At 33.1% G+C, this 12,632-nt stretch overlaps 1 protein-coding gene across 2 annotated transcripts in view; it reads right to left on the bottom strand.

Annotated features, from left to right (window-relative positions):
- chchd3a (coiled-coil-helix-coiled-coil-helix domain containing 3a) overlaps positions 1–12,632 on the bottom strand; it is a 94,956-nt gene that overhangs the window by 63,988 nt on the left and 18,336 nt on the right. The gene's annotated exons all lie outside the window — the stretch shown is intronic.

Raw genomic sequence — 12,632 nt, 5'->3', positions numbered from 1 at the left:
AAAAAAAGACAGTACTCCGTGTTCTTGGCTGGATCATTTGGAGAGCTTTAATAAGCATTCTACAATCAAAAATGAACAGCATTAGAGCCCTGAAAAAAGAAAAAGGCACACAGCTAATTTTAATTACAGGCCTGCATCGCAGTCAAACCCAGAGAGCACTCACTATTAATGCATTGTATCTAATAATCATGCACTGAAGACTATGCCGGTAATTTAATTAAGAAGAAATTGAAGGCTACATGTCATTATTTCACTTAATTAGTTAATATTCATATTAATGTTTAACTTTTTAAATAAATTAGCGTGTTTAACAGCACACTGGCATGATTGTGTTTTTTTTCTCTCTCTGGCTGAAACCTAAAGTAGCCCTGAAATCAAAATTAGCTTCTTTTGTGCAAGCTAGTTTCGAAATGTTAGTCTTAAAAGTTATTTATTATTAGAAGATAAAAACTTGCAATTTCCCACTTACGCCAATATGGCCGACAATCAAATGCTCTATAGCAGTGTTTCTCAACCCCATTCTTGGGGGACCACCAGCTTTGCACATTTTCCATGTCTTCTTAACCAAACACACCTGTTTTAGATCATCCGCTCATAAGCAGAGACTGAAAGACCTGTAATGAGTGTGACAGACAAAAGGAGACATCCTAAACATGCCGTGTTGGTGGTCCTCCAGTAACGTGGTTGAGAAACAATGCTCTATAATATGTGAATTGTACCTCCCCCACAAGACACAACTGAAATATATAAATTATTCAGATGTAATTGAGTAGATTATACTGTATGCTTTATTGAGTGATGACCAAAAATGTATCAGACCCATTAGAGTGCTTAGCCAATGATTCTGACTAGCTGAGCTGTTAAAAGCTAAATGCTATTGGCTACTTTTAAAAAGGGGAGGGGCTACTTGATATGCCCCACCCTTGTCTACTAGTTTTATTGCTTACAATGTTTATATTACTGTTATTACCAACGCAAGCAATACGAAACTTTGATTTTGGGGCTAATTCTAATGAATATGTACAATTTTATTTAAACATTTTTAGTAATATTTGCTCATCCCCCAATGACATTTGGGTTTAGGGGACGCCTCCTTTTAAAAAATGTTAAATTTTGGTATAAATAAAATTGAATGAATTTGTTTGACTAAGTTATTTTTTTTATGTAAAATAGTTACGTTTCCTTGTGAGATTGGGTTCAATATTAACAAGCAGCAACATCCCGCTCTCCCTCGTGAAGCTAATACAGAAGTAACTGAAACTGCAATTCATCAAAATTCCACTAGGCCTGGTTCCATAATAGAGCACATTTCTATTGAACCCAATGTTAAAATGGCCCACTTTACAGCAGAAAAAAAAAGTGTTTACAGCCTGATACAAAGAGAAATTTTGATGTATATAGTTAATTTTACTGTGAGGGGGGCTGAATTTTTTTTTTTAGAAATCATCCATTTCATTTATATTGAGTAATATTAATTCTGCCTAATTAAGGGTGTGGCCACTTGAGTGACAGCTAGGTCTCGCTGCTCGCCGTCTCGTCACATCAGCTTACTCCAGCTGATTAGCCGCTGAACTCGGCATATATTTCATATTTTTGTTTTGTTTTATGTAACTTTACACAGTCAATTGGCTTTTGGGATTATTTCTTACAATTATCAGATGATATGGCATGCTGCGTGCACTTAATTGTGCTCACAAACCATTCAAGTGGCCTCAGTTTCCCAGGTGAGTGAAATTCTTATCCACTTATGATAAATGTATTTGTTTTATTTAAGATAATTTATCATTTATACTTTCCTTTAGAACTTGAATGCACTCCAAAACCTGACAGATTGATTAGCTGTAGGTTATTGAACAGTCATCTGAAGCGTTGTCAAACAGCGTTATGCCAGGATTTCATAAATAGCCTTGCATTTACTAACACAGAATATATTTGTAGTATTTGGATGTAATTTGCGTTTTCCTCCTGTAGGAAAACCCCATAAGAAGAATGCTTAGTGGCTCAGTGTATTACAACAGTGCTTTTAAAAGTCTAAACACTGTATTGGTATAGTGTGCAACCAAGCACATTTCTCCCAAAGAAAACCCAGTCTAAGCAAAATGCTAGCAGGCATCTGTAGCTCCGCTCATGCTCTGCCTCTTTGCCATTTTTTGGTATCCCTCGTTTGGCGCAAATGAAGAGTGAACAAAATGATGATGGTTGGCCACACCCACGTGTAGCTTCATTTGCGCACTTTAGAAACCTATGGGTAACGTCACGAATACTACATCCATACTTTTTACAGTCTATGGTTATTAAACATCAAGCAACGCTGCATATTTCAGTGCAGTTCAGAATACAAGAAAACATTTTAAACTTCAAATATCTTAAGAATAAGATTACAAAAGTAGTTCATTTTTTTATGTAGCAGGCCACACATAGCAACCGCTTGTATTTTGGGAGAAATATGGTTTAAAAAAAAAATTTAAAAATGAAAGACCAAAAGGTACCAGCCTCAAAGCTTTCATAAATCAAGCATGGTTTTGACTATGTTTCCTCATTTGAAGTTGCCTAATAGGTGTGTGGAGGTAATAATTCTTTGATGTTTTCATGATAATCCTGGAATTTGGAGCCAGAATGCTGAGAGACTTTATGAGCTGTCACCCGGCTCTCACAGTTGCCTAGCAACCCCCGGCTGCTGCATCAAGCAGGAGGTTTGATTTGAAAAGTAAACTCAGGCAAGACACAAACTGTAATCTGCGATGCTGTGTTTTCAGTCAAACAGCAGCCACGTTAAACAAGAACCCAAAGAAGTCAAAAAAGGCCAGTAAGGGAGGGTGTAATTATAGCGCTACTGAAACAGATACAAACAAGCATGTAAGATTTCCAAAGATTTGCTGCAAGTTTAACAAAAGTTGGAGAAATAAACAACAAACCAATACTGAGGCGACACAATATATATATATAAGCATTTTACAAAAACAAATATTCAAAATACACAAATAATATTTATAAAAAAAATATGTAATAATAATATATAAAAATAATAAAAATGTTACTAAAATGTTTAAATTGGAATAAAATAATTCCCAGTCAGCATTAATATATACAAGTGTAACAAATTAAATCTATACTTAAATTATATTCTTATATATTTGTATTATAGTTTATAAGATATCCGACAAAATACTTTTAAAACATTTTCTTATCAATACATACAGAAAATAAACCCACAAGTAATAATGATAATAAAAGTAGTTTTGAATTTTGCATCTATCGTATTTCAAAAAGCGTCTACAAAAGTCGTGGAATATGCCATAAAGCAATGGCAAACTCTGACTTCTGAGTTTTGGGTGCACATTTTTTACTTGCAACCAAACAAGAACAAGAAAAGATAGTAAAATTAATATTTGGTGTCATCTTGTTGTGTTCCCGTGTTTCTGAATCCACACATCATTGAGCATTTTGCTCTCCTGAGAGAAGTGCGAGCGACTCCAGCCATGTCCAGTCTCAGTCTACTGAACTGGACACATATCAGCACAACACATCCATCATTACTTCCCTCGTGTTTACTCCATCTTCCACAACTAAAAATAGGCCAAAAGCGTCAAGTGAGCACAATGGTGTCGTTTGCAGGGCAAAAACACAGGCCACTCAAAACCAATTATGCTCATCTAAACAAAAAAAAAAATAAATTTAAACATAAAAATGCTGCACATATAACCACAATGCAAAATAATACTTCCATTTACTTCTAAATCTATGATTATTACACAGACAACCTTGCTATTGCTATACTACATCATGATTCAGAGACAGTACTCAGTTTAGATGGAAAAAACCATGTTCAAGCTTTCAAATATACCGAGCAACTTCCAATGAAAAAGACCATTCAGAAGAGACCGTGACCTTAAAATCAAATAACGGCAAACCAAAATTTTCTAAATAATTTAAGCTTTATTTCAAAAACCTATTTCACTCTGTCTATCATTATAAATAAAGCATGCTTTGATAATGTCAGCCAAAAAGTACCTGAGTTATCTTCAGAGTCGTATGGCTATTTGATGTTATTCGGTTACACAGTCAGTCAGTATCAATGAGCAAAAAAACTAAAGTTTCATCTTAATATAGATGAGAATGTCAACCTTTTGCTTTGATGCTGGCTTTTATTTAACAGCAACTGCTACAATTTGTCATCTCTTAGACAAACAATATTTGTAAAATATAAAACCAGAAATGAAATGACAAAAAAAAAAAAAAAACTAAACATGGAACTAAACAAAAAAACACAAAACGAAACAAAAAAATTAAACAAAACAAAAAACACAAATTAAAACTGAACGCAAAATGAAACGCAAAAGAAAACTAAACACAAAACTAAACACGAAACAAAACAGAAAACATGAAACAAAACAAAAAACCTGAAACGAAACAAAAAACACAAAACAGAACAAAATGAAATGCAAAACGAAACGGAACGCAAAACGAAAAAACAAAACAAAAAACTAATCACAAAACAAAACAGAAAACACAAGATAAAATGAACATGAAATGAAACAAAACGAAAAAACTAAACAAGAAACACAAAATAAAACAAAAAAGTAACGAAATAAAAAACACAAAACAAAACAGAATGCAAAACGAATCGGAACGCAAAACTAAACACGAAACAAAACACAAAACGAAACGGAATGCAAAATGAAACGCAAAACAAATTTCAAAACAAAACACAAAACAAAATAAAACAAACCAAAAAACTAAATTAAATTAAATATAATAAAATGAACATTTTAAACACAAATGCAAACACATTTTAAGCATATTTGCACAAAAAACAAGTAATAATAATAATAACAATATATATATCTTGTGTTACTGTAAAATAAACACAAAATATGCAAATTACACAAAATTAAATATTACAATATTACAATAATCTAATTAAAGGTTAATTCAAATTAACACAAAATAAACAAAACAAATTAAGCAATTTATAAAAAGCAAAAAGCCTGCCGATTTTTTCGAGGTTGCTGATTTCACATAAGATACCATTTATCTTCAAGCCGTGCACCTCTGTACACCTGTAGGAGTCGATCTCACTCCACCTCTGCTGTCCCACCATCTGCTTGCCCTCTCCGGTAATTCAACTCGCCACTTATTCCAGACAAAACGCGTTCTGACACGCCTGTGCAAAAGTTATAGAATGTTTCCCTCTGCGACAGCATTTAAAACCGCCATGCATTATTAATGAGGCAAAATAATGTGCAAGAATGCAGCCTTTGAATATTTCATGATGCCCGTTGAACGGCTGTTCCTTTACAGCTCTCACTAGTGTGGGGGGGATTTGCTCCCCGAGGAACAGACTAAAAGACTGATGTTGTAATTGTCAAATAATGAATAAACGCAAAGCCGCATGCCTGTAGCTTTAATTACATAATTTGTCTTGGGCAGTGGTGGAGCTTTTGGCTGATGGATTTAGTGCTAGAACTTGCTTTTTTATTTTTTGTGTGAAATTACAATCTATGTTAGATCATTTTCAACAGATATGAAGTTGGAGATGAGAAAATTATAGGAATAAATAAAGAAAATAAATGCCTTTAGATGCGTTTAAATCTGGCTATAAAATAAAATAAATAAATGGTTTACAAAATTGCTCAAATAAAGTTGCTAAAAAATTCACTGAACAAACAAATGAACAAACAAACAAAAAACTAATTGGATTAAGAACAAAAAAATAAGAAAATATGGCTAAATGAATAGAAAAATGTATAAATAACCATATAAATGCCAAACTAAATGTGTCAAAACACATTAAATAACAAGTTAAATGCCAAACAAACCATGTAAAATAGACAAAGTGCTAAATAAATAAAAGTTTAAATGGCTAAATTCATTCATCAATAAATGGCTAAACATTTAAATAAACAGATCAAAACAAATGTTGTAGTGTTGGAGCTTTTGGCTGCCGATTCTTTTTGTAAGATCATTTTCAGCAAATATGAGAAGCCCATCCTGAAGTTGGAGGAGAAACGAGGGGAATAAATAAAGCAAATGGTAATTAAGTCACAGTGACATGGATGAAATGAAAACAAACACTTTAATTACATAATTTGTCTTGGGCAGTGGTGGCGCTTTTGGCTGATGGATTCAATGCTAGAACTTGTTTTTTTTGGAGGGGGGGTTTGGGTGAAATTACAATCTTTGTTAGATCATTTCCAACAGATATGAAAAGCTTGTGCTAAAGTTGGAAATGAGAACATGAGACGAATAAATAAAGAAAATATATGGCTTTAAATATGTTTAAAATCTGGCTATAAAATAAAATAAAATAAAATAAAATAAAATAAAATAAAATAAAATAAAATAAAATAAAATAAAATAAAATAAAATAAAATAAAATAAAATAAAATAAAATAAAATAAAATAAAATAAAATAAAATAAAATAAAAATTACTGAACAAACAAATGAACAAACAAAAAACTAATTAGATTAAAAACAAAATATTAAGGAAATATGGCTAAATAAATAGAAAAATATATAAAAACCAAATAAATGCCAAACTAAATGTGTCAAAACACATTAAACAGCAAGTTAAATGCTAAACAAACTAATTAAAATAGACAAATTGCTAAATAAATAAAAGTTTAAATGGCTAAATTCATTCATCAATAAATGGCTAAACAATTAAATAAACAGATCAAAACAAAATGTTGTAGTGTTGGAGCTTTTGGCTGCCGATTGTTTTTGTTAGATCATTTTCAACAAAAAAGCCCATCCTGAAGTTGGAGGAGAAACGAGGGGAATACATAAAGCAAATGATAATTAAGTCACACAGTGACATGGATGAAATGAAAACAAACACTCAGGCACCCAGCATGCCTCTGGGGAGAGCCAACATACGCCTGCATTTCAGCTGTGAAATGATAGTGTGCAAGAGCTGCAGGGTGGATTTTGACAATGAGCGAATGTAACATGCAGGTCTGTAGCCTCGTGCATGCTCTAATGCATATATTAATATGCATGTATTAAAGGATAGTACAGAAAAACATGCACACTGTGACATCGGGCAGTTACATTCATGTTTGGATGTTTTTCTTTTATGAAACGACCACTTGCGTTAACATAACTTGAGGGAAAGAGGGCTATCAAGCTGCAAAATAACTACAAAATTACCATAAAAGTATCATATGTTGTCATTAGAACTACTCAAAGATGAAATCCACTAATGTTCATTGACAATCTAGACATTTACACTTGCTCCCGTTCATGTTTATATTTATAAGATATGTATTTCACTTCTGAGAACGTATGAGTTCAGACTACATTTGTGATTAGTTAATGGTCTTTTTGGAAAAACAACATCTCAACAGCTTATAGAACAGGGTATATGCAGAGCTAGTGTTTCTTCCAATACTGATAAACTTTCGGTGAACAGTTAATGTGACTTTTTTTCCATTTTATACGGTTCCTTTTACAGCATCGATGTTGTAATGTAATAAAAATATAACCAGTTAAATAGACTTCAGCATTCTTTTAGTTGTTTAAGTGTAAAGCGAGATGAAAAGCTGTTTAGATGCACGTGCCCGTCAGGATTAGCAAGCTAGTGCAGAAGCTCCATTGAATATACTGGGGTAAAATAAATGTTCATATTTTAAAGACATGGCGGGGAAAAATTTTATTTAATGCCGTGCATCATGTACATTCTGAGAGCCACTTTATATATCGAAAATCACTCAGCCAGTGGAAATCGTTGATTTTTTTAAAGAAAACAGACCCTAAACTCGCCGATTTTATAACAGCGTACAATTCACCAGAAGCGCTTGACTTAGGTTACAGACAAATTAAAAGTCCTTCTGCATACCCTATTGTAAATTGATCTTGTTCTTCATTTTTAGGTTAACAGTACCATTAACTGTTGCATATATTAATTATGAACTGATGAGTTAATAGATTTCAGATCAAAAAAACATTTCATGCTAAACAAATATCAAAATAATGACTAAATATTGATGAATGGCTAAAATAGCAAACAAAAACAAACAGCAAATATAATAGCTAAAATAATAAGTAACTGGCTAAATAAACATATAAATATTTACATAAATCACTACAAATAAATAAAACAAAAGATTAAAAGGTTATGAATAAAAATAAATAACTAAATTAATAAAAGACCAAATAAAGTCGGCGCCAAGAGCCTAGGTTAGGTGCGTTGACATATAGCACCATGCTTACGCAGACCCGAGTTCGATACCCGGCTTAAGGTCCTATACCGATCCTTCCCCTATCTCTGCCCCCAATGCTTTCTTCTCTATCCTCCACTATCTTATCACTATCCTATCACAATAAAGGTGAATAATCCCTAAAAAATCATTTTAAAAGGCCAAATAAATCAAATGGAAATTAAATAAATGACAAAACAAATAAATAAACTAAATATTATATTATATATATATATATATATACTATATATATATATATATATATATATATATATATATATATATATATATATATATATATATATACACACACATTTATCTATAATGACAAAAGTCGGCACACTCTTTTGAGGAGACATTTCTAATCTTATTTTCAGATTTATGTATTTATTTTTTCTGTTTTTTTTTTTTTATCTGTTTTTTTATCTATATCTAATTTATTGCTTTCACTGCTTTTCTTTCCAAAATTGATTTCACTGCTCAGGTAGAGACCGAGAAACAATTATATATGGTCATTATACCATTGCGAAAACAACAAATCTAATGATGCCATAAATCTTTTGCACAGTACCGTACATGAATATGTACATAACGCTAGTGACCATTAATGAGCAGGGGAGAAAGAGTTGTGTTGAGGTGAGGTCAGGGTTCTGAGAACGGGTTCGTGCCCTAAGATGCAGCTTCGCTCAGTCAGTGTCCCTGAGGACTGTGTGCAATCTTGAGCAAGTCTCTGTGTTCGAGAGCCAGAGCTCTTTTTGCTGATGTAGCACTGTGCAGGTCAGCCAGACCCAGTCTGTGCTTTTGATCTGCAGAACGGTTCTGCTCCACTGCCTGCTGCAAATCTCCCATTAGAAAAGCCCGCAAAGGGCCTCATACACACAGGCCTCTGCAGCAGAAACACACAAACATGCACTGGACAAGCACTGCAGTGTATCTATACAACCTTTAAATCCAATTAGATTATTATTATTAATATATAAAAAAATACAAGTGTTTATGAGTGATTCTCGGAGTAATCTGTACTGTATTTAACATACAAAAATTATTAGCCCTCCTCTGAAATATTTATTACTTTTCAGATATTTCTCAAGTGATATTTAATGGAGCGAGGACATTTTCATAGTATTTCTTGTAATATTTTTTCTTCTGGAGAAAGTATTACTCGTTTTATATTTAGATTTTTTAATTTAATAAAAAATATTTTAAGGTCAATATTATTTGCCCTTTTAAATCAATATCTTTTGTTTTTTTCAATTGGCTACAGAACCTATATTTAAGAAATCATATTTATTTAAATTAAAAGAATAACTTTAAATGGATGAATACTGAATGTGTGTGTTAGGGTCATTACTGGTCCTATACACCAAGCAAAGCCAGACTGAGAAAAATAGGGCAGAAAGACAGATTGCGAAAGAAGTGAAGGAATGTGTACTTTACATATAGTCACACCTTATATGCGTGTCCAATAAACTACCAACCACCCTGGAGGAAGCAGCTAGATTAAAGGTCACTACTAAATTAAGGTAGCAAGGACTGACAAATTTACCAACGGATTCATCTCCGGAAATCTGTTCCTCTAAATGGCATTTGAGGCATCATACTCCTAATTTAACTGATACAGCCTACCTGTGATGCTAGTTTTTTAAAAAAAGGAACTTGGAAAAACAAGAATTTCACTTGATATAAAAAATAAAACAAAATAAATATTAAAACAAAATAAGAGACACCAAGGGTCCGTTCTTCATACATGGGTTACTCAATTAACTGGATTTGGTTATTGATGATTTGACACAATCCAGGATCATTTCATTCTTCAAAACTCATGCGAGAGTTGTTGTCATAGCAACAGTTCAGGTAGATCAAACCTGCTCCGGAGCAGGTTATTTCATATAAACAGGATTAGATCAGGTCTTTCAAGCCAAGGTAATACTGGAAGTATGTACCAAATGCTGATATTTTCTTGCAGTAGTAGTTATAGTAGTAGTAAAATAGTTTTAAAAAAATACAAATATTTTATGCAGTCATGCACATTTTTTTACAGCTAATATTCCAGTGATTTGATGCTTCGCAGAAGTTGCAGACACCTTTACCGATATCAAAATGCTTTTTTGATGAAAAACTTATTTACACAGTCAGTTATTCCTTTCGCTAAAAAACTTGAATAGGCCAGGCTACTATAAAAAAATCCACTCTAAATGTAAAACTAAACAAATTGCTAAATACACTTGACACATGAGTATAACAGCTACAGCTCACAACAAAGGTGGAAAGTTGTCATAATATAATATAATATAATCGTATAATATTTAAGAAACAGTTTACTACAAATTTTATGTAGTTTTGCTCATATGAATAATTGAATATTAATGAGATGATGTCATTACGCTGCTGTGCCGTCAGCCAATCGTTGGGTTTCTGATCATGGTTTCGAGGATCAATAGATCTGAACTTCACAACACACGCAGCAGTCTCATATCAGTTTATCCAGACATTTTAATCTGATTCGCGAACTTGTTTGAAGAACCAAATTAGCCAGAGATCAGTTATCAAGATTAAAAGATCCAGGATCTGTCAAATCATCTTTGATCATTTAAGCGAGGTACAAAGAACAGACTCCAATTCAGTTAACCCATTGTTTATACATCTGAATTGGGAAAGAGATAAATAAAGATAAATAAATACAAATGCAAACAAATAATACACTCGAAGCTAAAACAAAATGCACACCAAACAAAACAAAACAAACCAACTCAAACAAAAGACCAACACAAAACACACACAAAAAAAACATGAAGGACACTAGAACCAGCTGCTTGCCATTCTAACTGACTGAATCAGCAAAGAAAAAACAAAACAATGAAAAAAAACGTACAAACAATGGTCCACCTGAAGGTGAGGTTTGAGATTGCCAATATAAAGGTCTTCAAACCCAAAGCCAGAGGCTAATTTCATTCAATTCAATCCTGCAACCTCATACAGCCACTTTTAAAACACAACACAGTCTAGGGAAGAAGGGGGAAAAAGAATGAAAGAAGAAATGGGAGTTGGAGAAAGCTAAATGGAAGACAACATTAAGGACAATATTGATTCTGTCCTTCCAAGCATGACATCATGGTCAATAAAGCCCCTACTTTCCCTTAATGGCGTGCCGGGGCGAATGGGATGGAGCACTTTCCTTCAGTTGCCTCAACAACAATGCTGTAAAACAACACACCCTGCCCTTAAATTTACTTTTATGGCCGACAGAAAATAAACTTCCTGTCAATAGCAATTTCTGCAGGTCAGAGTGTTGGCCTTGTTGAGAATAACAGTATAAGAGGTATGCCGGCTTTGACAAGGACGTGAAACTCAACCCTGGCACATCCATCGCAAGCTTTAGATGAACAAAATGAAGTGAGTCATTAAGAAACTTGCACTTTATATAAGCAAAGAGTGGCGGTCTGGCTAAAAATACTGGGAAGTGACGACTGGAGATAATCTAGAGATATTATAGGCCAGCTGAACTTTACAGGACAGTCACCTACTCATAGACCAAGAACAAGACAAAAATAAAAAAAGACTAAGCCCTCACCGGCGGGAAGATAATAAATCATCACATATGAAGAAATTAACTCCACCATGACTCCAAGTGCCTCACTTTCATGCATGATTAATTGCTTTCACAAAAAAAAGAAAGAAAGAAGGGAAAAAAAGTGAGTGTGATGTGCTGAGGAAAAGAGGCAAATGGATCCAGACAAAGCACAGACAGGTGTGTGTCCCAGTTTGACTGTTGATAAGGCAAAATTTTCATTAGGGACACAGCTTCCAATTAAATAAGAGTTTGTACCTCGACTCATAAACTTAACATGTTTCAATTGAACATGTTTGAACTCATTGAAAATAAAAAAAAATAGAAAACCTTGAATGAGAACACAAATTTGTTCTGAAATGCTAAAATTAGTGTGCAGTGCACTCCTGTAGTTCACCTGATCTAGAGCTATAGGGTCTTTTAGAGATTTCTTAGAAATTTGCTTTTGTTCAGGTGCATATGATGCATTAATCAAAGAGAAGTTTTGTTTCGTTTAGTTGAACATTTCATGAACCATGAAAACATGTTAGGGCTGTGTGATATGGCAAAAATGCAATCTCAATAACTCTTTTCCATATTGAACGACAACGATATAAATTTCAATATAAGTTGTTAATGCTTCCAGCTTTAAAAGAGTATCCCAACAACAACTGAAGCCACAAAGATTAGCTGCTTCATTAAATAACATTTTAAAGAATTGTTTATTAACAAAAACAGTTTACACATAGCTCTGAATTATTTATACTTGTAATAAACAATATAAAACAGAATATTCTAAAGAACTGTAACTGACAGCATATATACGAGACACAAACAAAAATATACTTATTTCATTTTCTAAAAACAAACAGTTACAAAAATA

This window comes from Danio aesculapii, chromosome 4 (genome assembly GCF_903798145.1).
Source record: "Danio aesculapii chromosome 4, fDanAes4.1, whole genome shotgun sequence".
NCBI classification, from domain to species: domain Eukaryota; kingdom Metazoa; phylum Chordata; class Actinopteri; order Cypriniformes; family Danionidae; genus Danio; species Danio aesculapii.
Note: the sequence above shows the minus strand (reverse complement) of the source record. Positions and strands in the feature narration are given on the sequence as shown.